This window comes from Bidens hawaiensis, unplaced genomic scaffold, assembly GCF_021521415.1.
Source record: "Bidens hawaiensis isolate Kalapana, Puna unplaced genomic scaffold, B.hawaiensis_p1.1 tig00009618_1, whole genome shotgun sequence".
NCBI lineage: Eukaryota > Viridiplantae > Streptophyta > Magnoliopsida > Asterales > Asteraceae > Bidens > Bidens hawaiensis.
The window spans coordinates 369,004-388,086 of record NW_027491719.1 but is presented as its reverse complement, the minus strand read 5'-3'; the positions used below and the strand labels follow the sequence as shown (position 1 = coordinate 388,086).

Genomic DNA, 19,083 nt, shown 5'->3' with positions numbered 1-19,083 from the left:
TTAGCACCAACATTGGTGGTCTTTTAATATATACACCAACTATAATACGAGAAATTTATCAAATTATACAATTTACACGTATTAACAACCAAACTGTAGAAAAACACTACAGATGGTCGTATGCATTGGACATGACTTCCTCGTTTGTCCTTTTGACCATGTCGAGATAAAACACAACTCAAATCAACACACTTATAACCTCGAAATTCCACCAAATCCACACATTTCTTTCCTAAGTTCATGAATGTCCAACCGTTTGATAGCCTACTAGTCACAATTTTCTCTTAATTGTCGGCCTAAGAAAATACAAATAGATAAAAGGATCCAATGTGAAATTTTGACATCTTACATTGACCAGCATAAACTTTGATGATAAGGTAGGCTGGCAATGCATGTGGTGGGGACTTCAAAACCAATAAGTGTGATATGGTCAACTGAATATATTGATCACCTATTCAAAACCACATATATCTTTCTGGATCTGATTTTCACTCCTTTCTTTTGTACTAATTTCAATCAAATTAATCAGATCAATGGCATCTTCGTCATCCTCTTCTCACTTGATTCCCACATCTTTTTCTAAATCGTGGAAATATGATGTTTTATGAGTTTTAGAGGAGAAGATACTCGCAAGAACTTTGTGGATCATCTATTCTCAGCTCTTGAACATCAAGGAATATACACATACAAGGATGACGAAACACTTCCCCGTGGCGTGTCAATAGGTCAATCACTCTTGAAGGCTATCGAAGAATCACGGATTGTTGTTATTGTATTCTCTAAAAAACTATGCAGACTCATCTTGGTGCTTGGATGAGCTAGAGTGTATGGACAAGAGAGGACAAATCGTTATGCCTGTATTTTATGACGTAGATCCCTCGGATGTCAGAAAGCAAAATGGGAAATTTGAAGAAGCATTTGCCAAACATGAGTCCGAGTATAAACACAAAGTTGATTCATGGAGAAGAGCTCTTGTAAAAGCAGGCAATCTTTCTGGATGGGTCCCTAAGGACTTTGCAAATGGGTAATTTTCTCTACTTTCTAGACAAACTTTCTTATCTTGAGATGCTAGAATTTTATAACTCTATTACACATGTAATTAAAGTTGAAAATTTCAACTCAGTTATGTATATATAGGTCAGTTTAGCTTATGCTCTTATCTCAAAAAGCAAGTTTTAGAGGTTAATTTTAATTGGAAGTTAAGTAAAAAAGGTCAAAAGGATTGAAAGTTAGTCTGATTTACCAAAAACTTTTGCTTGACACAAGTATTATATGTAAATCTAGTTTGAATAAACTACTCCTAATATTACATATTTAAATTTTGGATATTATAAAACATTATGTTCTACTGTTTTGTGTTACCCAGTATTGTTTCAAGTCTATTTTCTTTGGTTATTATTTTTTTTATTTTACTTGAAATCAAATAAATCTCATACTTGAGGTTTAGGAGTAATAATCCAATACAGTTGTGAGAAATGGTCATCATTCATTGACCGGGAGTTCGTTCATAGAACTTATGTTTCAGAAAAAATATTATATCATTAAAATATAGATTACTACAAGCAGTTTCAAAATTAGTAAAAAAAATTTATTGAGAATATATGAATACTGGGTGTGAGCATGTATTCTAACTATTCTAATGTACTCAATGTGTAGACATGAAGCAAAATGCATCAAAGACATTGTTGGTAGAATATCCAGTAGGCTGATACAAAATGTTAATAAAGACTTGATCGGAATAGAGACTCGTTTGCAAGATTTGAAATCAAAGATGGAAATTGGATCTGGTGGTGTGCGTATGTTTGGAATATGGGGGGTTGGAGGTGGGGGTAAGACTACTCCCGCATCTGTTGCTTATACGGAAACGTCTCACCAATTTGAAGCTCACTGCCTTCTTGAAAATATTCGTGATGAATCAAGCAAGCATGGTTTAAAAAAGTTGCAAGAAAATCTTTTATCCCTTCTTTTGAGAACAGATGTGGTGGTAGAGAGTGAGGTAGAGGGAAGAAGCATGATAGGAAGAAGGTTATGTCAGTAAAAGTGTTTTAGTTGTTCTTGAAGATGTTGATGACCTTAAGCAACTGGAGGCCTTAGCCGGATCACATGATTGGCTTGGTGAGGGAAGCCGGATACTAGTCACAACTAGGGATGAGCATTTGCTAACCCGCATAGCAGACACAATCTATGAAGTGAGTTTGCTATCACATGACGAGGCTGTCCAGCTTTTCAATAGGCATGCGCACCAGAAAGATAAACTTGTAGAAGACATGAGATGTTATCACTAGAATTAGTTTCTTATGCTGGAGGGCTCCCATTAGCACTAGAAGTTCTAGGTTCTTTTCTTTACGACAAAGACAAGGATGAGTGGATGAGTGCCTTGACCAAGTTAAAATGCATCCCAGATGTTAAGGTCATGGAGAGACAAAAAATAAGCTATGATGGACTTGAACGTGATGAGAAAGAGCTATTCTTAGATATTGCATGTTTCTTTAGAAGATCATTAATAGATGAGGCAATGACGGTGCTTAATGCATGCAGTTTTCACCCTGGTATAGGGGTAAAGGTGTTGGTACAAAAGTCTCTCATAAAAGTTTCAAATGGAATTTTTGATATGCATGACTTGGTAGAAGAAATGGCCCACTACATTGTTAGAGGGGAACACCCTAATCATCCTGAAAAACGTAGCAGAATTTGGAGAACAGAAGATATTGTAGAGTTTTGTACTATGGAGGTCGTTCTATTAATGGTAAAGCTGGCTTTGAACTAATATATTTCTTGCATGTGTTCATCAGTGACCACTTTATATGGATGCTGACACAATTTTGGTTCACTTGATTAACCAACACAGGAAAATGAAGTATTAACTTTGCCACGTGGTGCCATACATCCGCGTCTTCCTCACGTTGTTGCAAAAATGAAGAAACTTCGGTGGATTGATTGGGAAAGCTATCCAGCATCTTCATTCCCATCAAATTTTCAGCCAACGAAACTAGGTTGTCTAATGTTGATCAGGAACCAACAGAAAGAACTTTGGAAAGGGTGTAAGGTAGTTTTTGTTTCACAAATTTGACTAAAAGTAAAAATCGTGAAATCAACATCATAAAATGAACATGTTAATAAAACTTGGATTTCATACAAGGTTCCAGACTAACAAAGTAACAATACATGTAAAGTTTTGACGGAAACTTTTTGGGCGGTGATTTAACAAAATTTTAGACCATATATATATATATACGATCCATGACCGGCAAGTCAGCAACAGTAAAGATTTTATTTTATTTTTGGTTATAGAGGAGGTTGGCCATTCTCCAAAGTAAAAAATATTACACTAAACTCAAAGGTTTAAAGCTCCAGTCTAATCGAACAAGTATGTGAATGGACAAAGGTTCTATGATATTCATAAAAATATTATACTTATCTGACTTTTGATTAGCTGTCTTAATATATAGCATCTACCAAATTTGAAAATTCTTGATCTCCGGCATTCTAAGCATCTAGTGAAGACACCAGATTTTAGTGGCCTTCCATGTCTTGAAAGATTGAATTTACAGGGTTGTGAAAAACTAAAAGAGATTCATCCATCAATGGATATCATGACAGGCTTGTTTTGGTGGACATGAAAAGATGTTTAGAACTTAAAAAGTTTCCACCCATCATACGGATGAAAAAACTGGAGATTCTTGACCTCTCTTCATGCTATCAACTCCAAAAGTTTCCACATATCCAATCAAACATGGATAGCTTAGTAAACCTTCATTTGAATCATACTGATATAGAAATAATCCTACCCCCAGTTGGACAATTTTGTACCAATCTTGTTTCTCTTCATTTGTATCGGTGTTGCAAACTAAAAAGGATTGCGTGCAACTTCTGTCTTTTAAAACACTTGGAAGATCTTAATTTATACGGTTGTAATCAACTTCAGAGTCAAAGTTCAACACTCTTCAAGAATCTTATGAATCGTATCAGGTTACAATCTTTTCATCAAGACAGCTCGGTGAACATGAAGTTTGCTCAATTTCCATGTTTTCTAAGAAAGCTGAATCTTAGTTTCTGCAATTTGGGAGATGGAGATATTCCATCTAATATTTTACGAGTTAGTCAACCTACAAGTACTAGATCTACGTGGTGTGACAACTGCCCTATCCGACCCGACCCAGGTACCCGTTTTCGAATCCGATTCTTTTTATGATTTAAAATTTGATTATTAATCTTTGTAAATTTAACATTTAATAAATTATATATATACATATATTTTTATATTACTTACTAATAATAATAATTTCCGTCCCGCCTCTTTCTCTCTCTTGTCGCCGTCCCGCCTCTTTCTCTCTCTTGTCGCCGTCCCGCCTCTTCTTCTCTTGTCGCCGTCCCGCCCCTCTGCTTAACCCTTGCGCCTTGAACCCCCTTTCTCTTTTAACTCTTTGCTTGTCCTTTGGTTCTTCCCGCCTAAGGATGTCTGCGCAGCTCCACGCGCCAGACTCCTTACAAGGAAGCCTGCGCGAAGACCAGTTGTTCCTGCGATACGCGAGGCGAACTGTTCTCGCAGCGCGCTAAGAATTGTAGTTCTTCTCGCAGCGCGCTAAGAACGATAGTTCTTCTCGCGACGCGCTAAGAATTTGTAGTTCTTCTCGCAGCGCGCTAAGAACGGTAGTTCTTCCCGCGACGCGCTAAGAATTGTAGTTCTTCCCGCGGCGCGCTAAGAATGGTAGTTCTTCCCGCGGCGCGCTAAGGATTTTAGTTCTTCCCGCGACGCGCTAAGGCTTGTTCTGTCTGCCTTCGCCCTCGCGCGTGCGCTCGAATCTTCTCGCGCTAGACCTTAAGTCTTTTCTTCTGTTTAGGTCAGCCTGTATCTTTTGATATCTTATCTTTTGTTTGAGCACTGTAGGTCAGTTCCGACACCTGTCCGAAAAGCCACTTTCGGCGCAGCATGCGCACCAATCCTATTGGTTGACAGAAAAAGTGACTGACATAATCTTTTGAAATCTTCTTTTTGCATGTCTTGAACAGTGCTTTTTCTGACTCCTCCCATGCTTTATTCTGTAACCTGTCAGCCCTTTTTCCTGTTCCCCTGCAGCTGCCGGCGTATCTGTTGATATCTTTTGCTTTTGTTTTCTTATGCTTTTTAATATCTTTTGTCTGATTTGAGAAGATCTTTTTCCTCTTTTTAAGGGATTGTGTTCCCTAGGGTTTCCCTATAAATAATACTATTTTCTTGTTATTTAACACTACACACACAAACACTTAAACTCTCTTCAGCTCTCTTCTCCTTGCCCTCTGCCGTTGTTCCTCAGCCGCCTCCTCTCTCTGCCTTCGTCTTTTCCCTTGTCCTGCCCAGATTTCCGGTAATATATAATATATAATAATTTGTTAAAGATACATATTACTAAGCTAACATATATTCAAGGCATAAAACAAATCATTAAACCAATAACCTCTTATTTATAGGTTAACTTGTGCTTGTTTAAAAGTTGGTTCTTGCATTATCTTTCCACACACCTTTTTCAGGTGAGTAATCTCGTACCTAATCCCTTTTTATTTTTAATGTTTTTGGATGTTCATGTGTTCGTACAAACTTGAGTCTTAAACTTGTTTATGAACTTTTGTCGCGCAAAACCCCATGTGTTATGGACGTAGACTTGGCTGTTTATTTGTATGTGTGGATCATTAACCGTCTTGTCGGCCTATTCCGCAGTTTTCATGGATCCATTAGATGAACACGGGAGAACTATCGTTTATGATTTCTCTTTTGTTTACACTTGCACAGTTTTCTTGTTTTTGTGCTCAATTGGGAGCACGGATTGAACTATGAGCTATGATCTAAGGCTTGATCACAATCTGATTACACCCTTGTTGAACACCAGTTATACACATGATGCGCGCAGATATTGTTATCTATTTATATGTATTAAACTTGATTTCTCACCGACACGCAAGTGTTGACGTTTTATTTTAACACATGTTCAGGTTTGCTGTAGTTGTTTCTGGAAGCTCGAGGACACATAGGATGTTTTCTTTTCTTTTGGACCTAGTTTAAAATGTAACAAGACAAGTTTATGTTATTTGAATATTTTGAGTTATAATATGATTTATGTTACTTTATGTCGTGTTCTGCGCGTGCGCAATGAAATGTATTTATTAAATATTGACACCCAAATAGTGTCGCGAGTAATGAAACAATACGTGGCGCCCCGATGTATAATCCGCCATCGGTCGGGGTGTTACACGTGGAAACCAATTTTCACGATTACATTCCAGCCTCTCCCGAGTACCCTGTCTAAAGGTCCTCAATTTGTCCTGCTGCGAAAACCTTGTAGAATTGTTGGATCTCCCATCAAGCATAGCTATTCTCAAAGCAAATATTTGTGGTTCACTTGAAAGCATAGGAGATCTATCAAATTATAAATGGTTGTGGAAAGTCTCACTTTGGAACACCAATAAGCTGACTGGACGCGAGAAGGTCCTACATTCATTGCTTAAGGTTTTTATCTATATTGTTCTTGAATTTCAACATTTCTGTTGTTTATATAATGTAACAACAATATTAGAGTTGCTCATAATTCAAATGAATCATGACAGGGAAATGCAGTTGAAGATCGCTTTATGAGTGTCACACTCCCGGGTAGGCAACCTGATATGTTTTGTAGAACAACAACATTCATCACACTTCACCTACCGACCAACTGGCATAGTGAATTTACTGGATTTCTAGTATGTGCTGAGAATTATCTATGGAAGGATGAATGTGGCATAGTTATTAAGCAGGAGATGTCCATGAATTTCCAAACCCATCATCACCGGGAGGAGTTTGATATTACACCAGAATCTTATGAATACTCACAAGTAGGTTATGTACCATTTGGTTCATTGAGACACACCCCATGGTGGAGTTTCGCATACACAAAGACTTCATTTGAGATTCAAGGCAAGGGTAATTGTAAAGTAGAACTTGTTCCTAGAAGAATTAGATTAGGTGATTTAAGGGAAACATCAAAAGCTACAATGGATTGCTCAGAGTGCTGGGAAGATGAATACGAATATAGAAAGACGTTTAAGATCATAGACGAATATTCAACGTCCTCTCGTGTTGAAATTAGATGGTGTCTTTGAACATAAATATTGTGTTTTGTAAAAATCAATCTCCATGAAGAGAAATGCAAACGATTTAAGTCCTGATCAATGTCATTTATTTTCATGAGGTTTAACTTATATGGTGCAATCCAAAATGTTGTTGGCTTCACAAATGTTAACACCACCAGTCTCCTAACACGCGACTTTGTGGTAGATGACTTGGCTTGAAAATCAATTTCCAAGACCTTCATTATATCAAACCTGATTGTAAACAACAGAGGAATCAAGCAAAATTAAAGATTTTAAGTGATACAAAGTTACACATTTTTAGTTTTGTCATGATAAGATGCATAAGACCAAACTATTAAACTATCCATTCTCAAATCAAGAACATGTGTTTCTTTTATCCCTTTATTTGCCATAGGTTTCCATGACTTTTTTGTCAGTTAATTGTATTTGCTGGTACTTTATTATTAGTTTCACCAAAGTTTTGTAATTTCGTGCAAACACGATATTATTAATTCCGATTTGTGTTTGGACAGACTTTCTAGAATAACGTGACAATAAGCGTTTATTCAGAGTTAGGTATAACGTTCAAGAACTTACTTGAGATAATCAAATCGTTATTTGTATTGTTTAATAGGTAGGTAGAGATGGTTAAGAATAACAAAGGTGTTCATTGTTTATTTGTTCTTTGAATTATTCAACCCAAACAAGGCCTGTATTTTTAATTCGTTAGAAGAAAATCAACTTTAACATGAACAAACTTAAAATCGTCTTTGGACACAACCATTTAACCATTTATCAAACGAGCTGGTAGCTGAGAACTAATATGCAAACGTGTTAACCAAGTTGGTGTGTTTCTATAACATTATTCAAACGGGCTAGTGAGCTAGTTGACATGTTTAATTAACGGATTAAACATGTTTACGTTAACACAAACCGACCTGCAAAATTAAGCAAGTTAAGCCAAACATGACAAACGGGTTAGATATACCAACACAAGTGTTCCGACTTCTAGATCTTTCTTCCCAATGTTGTTTATCAAAATTTTGCAAATAGTTCGCTTGAAATTCAAACCAATTGTTAATTTGAAATAGGCGCTGATCTTTCAGTCTATGGTGATTCTCTGTATCTAAAGCGATTAGCTTCGATGAACACATTAATTGAGTTCAGAGGTGATGTAGATGTCGTGCTCTAAACGAGAAATTTAACAAATTACAAAATTTACACGTATAAACATTTTGAACCTTAGATCAAAACTATATAGGTGGTCGTATGCGTTGGAAATGGCTTACTCGTTTGTCCTTTTGACCTGGTTGAAATAAAACACAACCCAAATCAACCCAGTTATAACCAAATGGGTTGAAATTCCGCCAAATCCACACATTTCATTTCTAAGCTCATTTCCAACCGTTTAATAATTTACTAGTCACACAGTTTTCTCTTAATTGTCGGTTAATTAAATACAAATAGGAAATAGATAAAGGGATCCAATGTGAAATGTTAAAATCTTATGTTGACCCGCATATATTTCTATGATAAAGTAGTAGGTGCATGGGCTATAAATGGTTGAGATGTCAATGCCAACAAGTGTGATATATATATACGCAACTAAACTTATTGATCACCTATTCAAAACCGCATATATCTTTCTGGATCTGATTTCTACTCCTTGCTCTTGTACTACTTTCAATCAAATTAAACAGGTCAATGGCGTCTTCGTCGTCCTCTTCTCACATGATTCCCACATATATTTCTAAAACGTGGAAATATGATGTTTTCATGAGTTTTAGAGGAGAAGATACTCGTAAGAACTTTGTGGATCATCTCTACTCGGCCCTTGAACAACAAGGAATATACAGATACAAGGATGACGAAACTCTTGCTCGGGGTGTGTTAATAGGTCAATCGCTCTTGAAGGCTATTCAAGAATCACGTATTGCGGTTATTGTATTCTCCAAAAATTATGCAGATTCATATTGGTGCTTGGATGAGCTAGCGTATATTATAGAATGCATGGAGAAGAGAGGGCAGATCGTTATGCCCATATTTTATGGCTGAAGAGGTAGGTCCCAGCAGAGCCCAGTTGGACCCGCAAGACTCACCATTAAGAGGGACGTCTGCGCATAAACCAACTGGATCCGCAGGACCCACCATGCTCAGAGACGTGACGTCCTTACGCGCAGTACGCAAGCTGTTCCCGCAGGAAAAGCCTCCCAATGGTGTACTCCGCCTGTTCCCGCAGCTGCGGATACAAGCCATCAGGGAAGGCTACCTGCGCAGCAAAGCTACACGCACAAGGCACTTAACTCTTAAATAATAATTCAGTAATGTCACCTGAAGAAGGAGTGAGCAAGCCGGGAACACTCCCGCACAAAGCCGGGAGAACTCCCGCCCAAATGAGCCAGTCCGTACGACACTGGAGGATCTTTTGTACTATACCTGACGAGGTATGGACAAAAGATCTGACCAAGGATACGACAGCTCACTGACAACAGTATGACGAGCAGCACGCTCTTGTACTGTATGTCACTATTAGCCGCTGCCTACTCACCAACCTGTCGGAGGACGTGCATGGCATGGCCTGTAGTTGGTGGAACAGGAATAGTACACAGCCGGCCTGGTCACTATCAGCCGCTGCCTATCCACCAACCACCAGCATGGCATGTGCGTAGCCCACAGTTGGCAGAACAGGAACACTATTCAGCCGGCTGTACCTGCTTGGAAACCTACCTTCAGCTATAAATACTCCAACACCTTGGAATGGTATTATCTCATCTTGTATCTTGTATCTTATCTCATATCTCATATCTAGATATATTACCTGATATCTGCTCTAGTCATTCTCTTAATATATACTTATATTCAAGAGCAATCTAGTCTGATTCTCACGTCGGATGGTGGTCACAAGGAGGTACCCCCCCTTCTCAGTGACGAGCTCATGGTGTCTGTTTTGCAGGTTATCAGAAGAACCATCTTTGCCGGATCTAACCCCTCGTGGGAAACATATATTTAACCCCCTGATTATCCGTAATCTGCCTGGGGTCGATTAGTGTTTCTTCATTGGCGCCATCCGTGCATAAAAGCTAGAACTTAATCCTTTTCAGTTTTCTCAAAACTTCTGGAAAGATGGTTAAAGAAACCCCAGAAACCACAACCCCAGCTACTGGGGAGAATACCGGAGACTACACAGTTTTTACGAACACTACCCCGGTTACCCAAGCCGGGGCAAGTGCAGTAAATTTTACGAACACTACCCCAGTTACCCGAGCTGGGGCAAGTGCAGTAAATAATCGCTCACTGGGATTCACCGATACCCAGTTAGAGAGACAACGAACGAGGCTCCCTCGCCAAACACTCGATGAAGTTAAAGCGTGGGCGGAAGCACGTCAAAAAGAATTCCAAGCTGAGTTGGATGAACGCTTACGTTCACTCCAACAGGCTGATGAATTCGTAGAGTACTTGGACGATGATTCGGAGGAATCCGACAGTGACGCAAACCCTCGTCATAGGGCGAAAGGGAAGCGTAAGGAAACGGACTCCCAACCGAGAAGGCATTTTGGAGAAACCTTCAAACCAAAAAACGCGGGCGGAAACCCACGTGACTTCTCCAAAACATTTACACCAACTGCTGCAAAGGCGGGAACGTCCAAATTTGCAAGGGACATTGCGGAAGCAATCGCCCCGAAAAGTGCCAAACAGATGTCCAACATCGGCACTTACGATGGTATATCTGATCCAGACGATCATTTGAACAGGTTCATAGCGGGGGCAACCGTCAGTAGTTGGACGGAACCTACGTGGTGTTACATGTTCCAAATGACGCTTGTTGGGGCAGCTAGAGCGTGGTTCGATCGTCTACCGGTCCACCACATCTACGATTGGGCAGACTTCCAGCAGAAGTTTAGCCAACACTTCAGCCAACAAAGAAAGTATACCGAAGAGCAATGGACAATCCTCAATTGCATTCGAGAAGAAGATGAATCTTTGCCAGACTTCATCACTCGCTTCAACTCAAAGAAGGTAAGTCTGGGTAATATTAGCGAAGATCTTGTTCGCGCTGCTTTCATCCAGGGCGCGAACGACCCAGAGCTCATCCGCACCTTAACTGGTAAAGATGGCATGCCATCCACATGGGATGCCATCATGACAACAGCTAAACGCTTTGCGGAAACGGAGAAGCAACTGGGTAGAGATCTCCCCCAGAGCACAAACCTCTACACCCAGAAAATAAGAGAAGACAATGTCCTTACCGCCCGACTAAACAAAAAACGGAAGCTAGGCATTTGGCAGTCAAGGGTAAACTTTGACACTTCACCCGGCTTGCAACATCGGTTAGGCGGAAGGGATAACGTACAGTCGAACCAGAACTCCAGATGGACGCCACTCACTAAAAGCGTCACCGAGATATTCGCCACTGAGAAGCTCCCATGGCCAAAGGCTCCAATAATCCGACCTCGCCACAATGCTAATCGGAGCAAATACTGTGACTTTCACAGGACAAAAGGCCACAACACTGAAGAATGCACAGACGTGAAGGACATCGTCGAAGCATTTGTCAGAGATGGGACGCTCGCGCACCTCGTGGCGTAACGAACGCTGAGCAGGCTGATGCGTGTAGAACCCCAGTTGGGGAAAACACGAATAAAATTGCAGCTTCAATGTTGGAGACTACATGCTGCGTAAACAACGAGATCCCGAACCAGGTGCATATCGGCTCGATGGCACTCCCATCCCAACAACATGTAAGGGAGCTCAATTACACAGTTTGCATGTAGATCAATTCCAAACTTGTAAAGAAAAGGCCCAGAGCCACTTCTAATGGAAATGATTCTCCTTAAAAACATTGATGCTGATGATCTAACATTTATACTTATGAACTTTCCACACTGATATGCCGGTCTTCACCGCATACATAAGTGGGGAAGTCGTTGCTTGTGGAAGGCGGCAAAACCCGCATAAACACAAAAAAACGGCAAACCTTCACGCAGGTCAGTCATAGGTGAAGTTTGGTCATCCCACTAAATGAAAGTGCCGGTCCTAACCGCACAAATCATGATAGAGGAAACCGAACTAACCTATTGACAACCGCGCGTCGAACGGTTAATTTATTCAAAAAACTGATGCCGGTTTTCACCGCATAAATAAGTGTAAAGTCGTTGCTTGTGGAAGGCGGCAAAACCCGCATAAACACAAAAAACGGCAAACCTTCACGCAGGTCAGTCATAGGTAAAGTTTGGTGATCCCACTAAATGAAAGTGCCGGTCATAACCTCACAAATCATGATAGAAGAAACCAAACTAACCTATTGACAACCACGCGTCGAACGGTTAACCTATTCAAAATACTTAGAAAATTTCTAACGGAAGGATGAGGAAAACCTCCACGCAGGTCAGATATAGGTGAAGTTTAGCCATCCTACCAAGTGTAAGTGACGGTTTTACCCGCTCAATCATGAAGGAGGAAGCAAAACTTCAACCTATTATCTACCACGTTCAAAGGTTAACTTATTCTAAACACTTAGAAAATTTCGAACGAAAAGATGAGGAAAACCTCCACGCAGGTCACATATAGGTAAAGTTTAGCCATCCTTCTAAGTGCAAGTGACGGTCTTACCCGCACAATCACGAAGGAGGAAGCAAAACTTCAACCTATTATCTACCACGTTCAAAGGTTAACTTATTCTAAACACTTGGAAAGTTGCTAATTTAAACTAAAGTATGCATGAGCAAGTCATATAACGTTTATAAAGCAAGTCATCCAGTTAAAGTAGCGGTCTTACCCGCACAAAGATTTATATTTCATAATAATTCATTACAAGAATGGCCAGGTAACTACCCGCCTACAAGAATATAAATCTATACAATGTAAACCTATCCTAACAGTGGGAAGGGATCTTAAGGTTCAAGCTTCAGGACCACTCCCTCCAAACCCACTTGTACCCGCACCATCAGTTGGCTGTGGCGGTTCAAGGAAGGTCTTTAGAATGGTTAGCCCATCATCAGCAGCAGCAACTTCGTTCACCTTCTCCACCACCGGATGCGGGAAGGCGGCATACTGGTTCACTGCTTGGTCATATACAGCTTCAGTATCCACATCATATAAAGGGAAGTTGGAAGGCGGGATGCCTTTCTCAACGAACCCTAGACCAAGCAGGAAGCCGGCCTTTTCCCCATCCTCATGAGAAGCGTTGAGGGCTGCGCTCATGGCATCGTCGTATGATGTGTCCGTAAAGACTCGATGCACAACCTATAAGAAAAAATACAAGTATCAAAACCTTTTCTATTTACAAAAAAAAGCGTAAAGATATTATGAAATTACGCATACCTGAGACAACGCTTCTCGAAGAAGCCATTCCTTGGCAACCAGAGCCTCCTGGAGGGCGGCTTGAGCTTGGTTACGGGCGCGTTCGACTTCACTTTTATTAAGGTTGGCAAGCAACACTTCCTTTGCAGCAGCCTCTTCAACGCCCTTTAGCTTCCGCTCAGTGTGGTCAAGCACGACCCTCTGGTCCAAGATCTCTTGGAGCTTCTTGGCGTCTTCCATAGCCAAGGCATCATGAGCCTGCTGAAGCCTCTCTAGCTTGGCTTTAAGCTCCTCATTCTCAATGCGTAGAGGCTCAGCAACAGCTTCAGCCTGGGTGGCCCTCTCAGTTGCGTTCCGGGCAGTTTCCTTAGCCAGCCGAAGCTGTTCATTAACAGCTTGGGCAGCCTTGGAACGGGCCTCGAGACGGGCCTGAACTTCAACTTCAAGGGCCTGGAAGGCCTTCTCCTTTTCCGCAGCCACTGCGGCAAGCCTCTTGTTCTCCTCCGGATGGCCCGCGCCTGAGTCACTTCCAGGCTACGCGCCGTCTTTAACTTGTCATTTTCACGACAAAGTAACTCGACGCGCGGCTGCATCCGGGCAAGGAGAATCCGCAATTCATTCGACAGCCTACCCTCTTGGTAGCTGGACATGGCTTCCCCCAGTGCACCGGCGGGGGCGGCGTGGCGCGACCATTCGACGCATTCTACAGGCGTCCGAAGGATTGTTCCTCGGCGGATGTTCCATCGTGGAACATACACTTCATTGGAATCCGACACTGCAAAAGCAAAAAGCAGTTAGGAAAAGATGATAAAATATATATATATATATATATATATATATATATATATATATATATATATATATAATAAAGGCCAAAATAACCCTACGCACCTGTAGGGTCGACGACAGGCCTGTAGCCGCCAAACCCATCACCCGAACCTAACGGATATCCATCCAAGAGGTCAGGCAGATGGGAAGGAGGCAGAGATTGGCTTGACGCCCCAACCCCGGACATACCTGAAGGACCGGCCGTAGTCGCCGGCGCCGGAGGAGGCATAGCGGAGGCCGCCGTGGTAGAAACCAGCGGAGGTGAACTCACCGGAGGTGAACTCACAACCGCGGCCGCGGCTGCGGAAGAATCCACAGAGACATTCACCGCCGGCTCAGTGAAAGAATCAGTGAATATGGCACTGACAGCTGGCGAAGATGTCGTCTTAGTTGGAACAGTTGGCTCAACTGGGTGAGCAACTGAACCAACTAAAGCAGGCGCAGCCGCCTGGGTCATCGCCTCAGGTAGGTTGACCAAGCCTACCGTCATGGGTCCGGAGGTGCTCCTCCCCGCTCCACCCTGGAATGCGGTAGCATCCACGCCTGTACAAAAAAGATATAAGTATAATGGCGGAAAGATATGAAGTTAAAAGTAAAGGAAGTTTGTACTTACGGGTTTTCTTGAGCCTAAAGGTGCGAACAGGCGGGGACGAACCCGATGGAGCCTTTCTCTTCACGCCGCTCACCGTCGTCGTCCTGGGCTGCTCGGAGGTGACAGTCGTCTCAGCCTCCGGAGCAGTGGTCTTATCACCACCTGGGTTCCCCGCCGCCTCCTCACTCTCGGTCTCCGAATTTGACCGGTTCCCCGGATCGGCAGTGGAGGCAACCTTCTCCTTCCCCTTCCCGCCGGCAGCCTTCTTTTTCCGCACCAACGGAGGACCATCTGCGGATTCCTCATCAGAAGATGACAAGATTAGAGGAATTCCAGCAGAGGTTTCAGCATTGAGAGGTCGAGGGTTGAATAACTCCTTACCTGGCCGCGTGGCGCTCAGAATGGGGTGGCCTGGCGGGTAGACCTCCACAAACCGATCCCTCGTTTGCTCCAAGATGGGTAACTCGTTCTCATCGAGAGCACGAGTACCCATCCGAGCGGGACCATCAGCCTCCCGCGGATGCAGGAGCGACTGCAAGTCGTTTCCCTCTGAAATAAAAAAAAAAGAAACAGTTAGAAGAAAAACCTATATCAACAAAGAAGACAGAGCATACCGTAAGGGACAGAGTTCAAACCGTATTCGAGGACGATGGGAACCTGTGACGCCTCCTTCCACACCCGGCTCATCCCGAGCATCGCCATCCCAGACTCCGCAAAGCGGTACACCGGAGTCTGGACCCGGGAGATCTTGGCGAATCATTCCGCCTCCTGGTAGTTGAGGGCGTGAAGGGCGGGGAGTGCCCTCCCATTCTTGAACGTCATCGCAAGGGGGACGACGCGAGCGGAGATATAAAAAAACTCCCGCTTCCACGACCGAAGACTGCGCTCGGTAGCACAGATCTTCAACCCCTTGATCCGATTGACCAAGGTGTACCACCCCTGGATGCACCTCCAGGAGTAGAAGGTCATCAACCGATCAACGTGGGGCTCCACGCCCAGAATGAGGCACACCCACTCAAAGTGGCGGATCTTGGCGATCGCCATCGGGTGTACCTCCGTCAGATGCACACCGTGCCTCTCCAAGACACGGTATACAAACTTCGTCAATGGGAACCTGAGATTCCCATAAACGAAGAATGCAGCGTACACCCCTATCTTGCCCTTGGGGGCATCGTACACCGTCTGGTGTGGCTCCGGAAACTCAGGCTCGAACGGCTCGAGCATGAACTTCCGGACGACGTACTGATAGAGGTCGGCCGGAAGAGCACACTGGCACTCGCCAGCAGTGCTCTTGTCGTCCTTTTCGGACGTCGACGTCGGGTTCTCGACGAACAACTCAGACTCCTCGGCAGTGGCCTCAAAATCACGGGTAGAAGACATGTTTTAGATGTACAGAACAACGATTTCAGAATGCTTGACGGAATAGTGAGTATTCACCGGAAATCGTTTGAAAGATGAAGAGAGAAGTGAAAGTGTGGACTAAGGTGCACCCTCTCGCCCTTTATATACTCATCGCAATTAATGCGATGAATTTAATGCGGAAGAGAGAGAAATCGCAGGTGCAATGAAACTATGACACGTGGCAAAGAGCAGGCTGACAACAGCTGTTGAAAGGACGCGTGCCATTAATTTCGCGGCCACGCGCCCGAAAAATCGCGCCCACGCGCCTGAAAAAGCGTCTGGAATGACCATGTACTGTAACGTCGCCATAACTTCCTGCACGTCCTGACACAGTCAGAAGAAACCGTCGGACGACGTTTCAACAGTTTGGACTTGTCTTAAAACAGTATCTACCAAACTTGAAAATTCTTGATCTTCGTCATTCAAAATACCTAATGAAGACACCAAATTTTAACGGCCTTCCATGTCTTGAAAGATAAATTTTACGAGGTTGCGAAAATTTAAAAGAGATTCATCCGTCAGTTGGATATCATGAAAGGCTTATTATGGTAAACATGAATAGATGTTTAAAACTTAGAAAATTTCCACCCATTATACAGATGAAAAATTTGGAGATTCTTAAGCTCTCTTCATGCTATCAACTCCAAAAGTTTCCAGATATCCAATCTAATATGGATAGCTTGGTAAAACTTCAAATGGATCATACTATTATAGAAATAATCCCACAATCAGTTGGAAAGTTTTGCACCAACCTTGTTTCTCTTGACATGCATCGGTGTTACAAACTAAAAAGCATAGCATGCAATTTCAGCCTCTTAAAACGTTTGGAAGATATTATTTTCTTGGGCTGTAGTAAACTTGAGAATCAAGATCCAACTTCCTTTAAAAAGCTCATGAATCACATTGGATTACAATCTTTTTACCAAGACAGCTAGGCGAACTTGAAGTTTGCTAAATTTCCACAGTTCTTAAGGAGGCTAAATCTTAGTTACTGCAACTTAGGGGACGTAGATATACCATCTGATATATGCGAGTTAGTAAACCTACAAATACTAGACCTAAGTGGCAACCACTTTTCACAATTACATTCCAGTCTCTCGCGAATCCCTAGTCTCAAGTTCCTCAATTTGTCAGACTGCACAAGCCTTGTAAAATTGTTTGGTCTCCCATCTAGCATAGCTGTTCTCAAAGCATATAACTGTGACTCACTTGAAAGCATTGGAGACTTAACAACCTATAAATGGTTGTGGAGAGTCTCATTTTGGGATTGTAATAAGTTGGTTGGAGGTGGGAGGGTGCTACATTCCATGATTCAGGTTTAACTCTATCCTATTCATGAATTTCAATCTTTGTATGGATTATAAAATATAATATTAACTATAAGAATAATAATAAATATAACTTGAAGTTAATTACTTGGATTGTTCCTCATAATTTGATTGAACCCATCGCAGAGAAGCGCAATTGAAGATCGCTTTATGAGTGTCACACTTCCAGGTAGACAACATGACATAGTTTTTCATCCAACGACATGCATCACATTGCAACTTCCACACAATTGGCATAGGGAATTTACGGGATTTTTAGTAAGTGCTGATAATTATCGATGGAATGACGAATGCATAATAGTTATTAAGCAGGAGATGTTCATGGACTCCGAACCAGACCATGATCGGTGGGAGGAGTTTGATAAAAATCCAGAATCTTTTGAACATGCACAGGTGTGTTATGTACCCTTTGGTTCATTGAGGCACACCCCATGGTGGAACTCTACATACACTAATATTATATTTGAGATAGAAGGCAAGGGTAATTGTAAAGTTGGACTTGTTCCTAACAAAAGTAGAATAGGTGATTCAAGAGAAAGACCAAAAGCTACACAAGATTGTTGGGAAGAAGAAGCCACATTTACAAAGACATTTGAGATCATACATGACTCAAAGTCATCTGATGCAGTTCGGATTAAATGGTGCCTTTGATAGAAGCGATTGAAACAAATCATTACAAAAGTTGCATCCGGTAAAAAAAATCGACCTCATTGAAAGCACAACCATGGAGCCAGTCACAAGTGTTGTTCGCTTCACAAAGTTAACACGACTGGTCTTCTAACGCGTGACTTTATGGTAGATGACCTGGAGCTTGAAAATTAACTGCCTAGACCTTCAGCAATGCATATATACGGGGTTTATAATTTGTTTCATGCAATGTATGTTTGCTCATAAGTTAAAGAATTCAAGTAATACAATAGTTTCATACTTTTGGTTTCATCCGTATATATATGGCCTAACTCTTCATCATATTTCTCATAGAAACATCCAAACGATTTACAATAAAGTGGCAGGTAAGCGGGCAACAAGCTGCGCCGCAACCCCCTTTTGGATAGCAAACCCAATCCTACTAAAAACAAAGTTTCGGTTCTTATGAGCCGATACGTTATTATGCACAACTTTCCGAACCCTATTCAAAAGGTCCACGGCATCCGGAGCTAAGAAACCAAAAGTGTCAAAGGCAAAGGGGATAAACACGTGCTGATTCTCCAAACAAGCTCTCTCGTATTTAGCAACCTTGCCCGATGCCGCCTTCAATGCTGCATGCCCAACAAAAGGGGACACTCCTGTGAGGTCGACACAAGCGTGTTTTCCCCCTACCCACCCAAAAACAAGAATTAAGTTCCAGAATTGTGTTTTGTTATATCAGTTGGGTCAAAAGCTTAGGCAATAGTACTTTACTATAGATGATGACTTTTTCAGTTTCTTTTTTTTCGTATTTCTTTTATTGGTAGATATTATTATTTATAATGAATTATTATCGGCTAATAATTAAAATTTTGAATTATTAAAATACAAGTTGAGGTTAGTAATATATTATGTGATGCCGATTCC

At 41.8% G+C, this 19,083-nt stretch overlaps 2 pseudogenes across 1 annotated transcript; both read left to right on the top strand.

Moving 5' to 3' along the window:
- The first annotated feature begins 405 nt into the window (after positions 1-405).
- Positions 406-7,178, top strand: LOC143533103 (TMV resistance protein N-like; annotated as a pseudogene). The gene is made up of 6 exons (XR_013135294.1): positions 406-1,024; positions 1,657-2,746; positions 2,849-3,046; positions 3,450-4,123; positions 6,226-6,481; positions 6,580-7,178. The product of XR_013135294.1 is annotated as a TMV resistance protein N-like (transcript).
- Positions 7,179-8,784: 1,606 nt separating this feature from the next.
- Positions 8,785-9,135, top strand: LOC143533060 (toll/interleukin-1 receptor-like protein pseudogene; annotated as a pseudogene).
- The last annotated feature ends 9,948 nt before the right edge of the window (positions 9,136-19,083 follow it).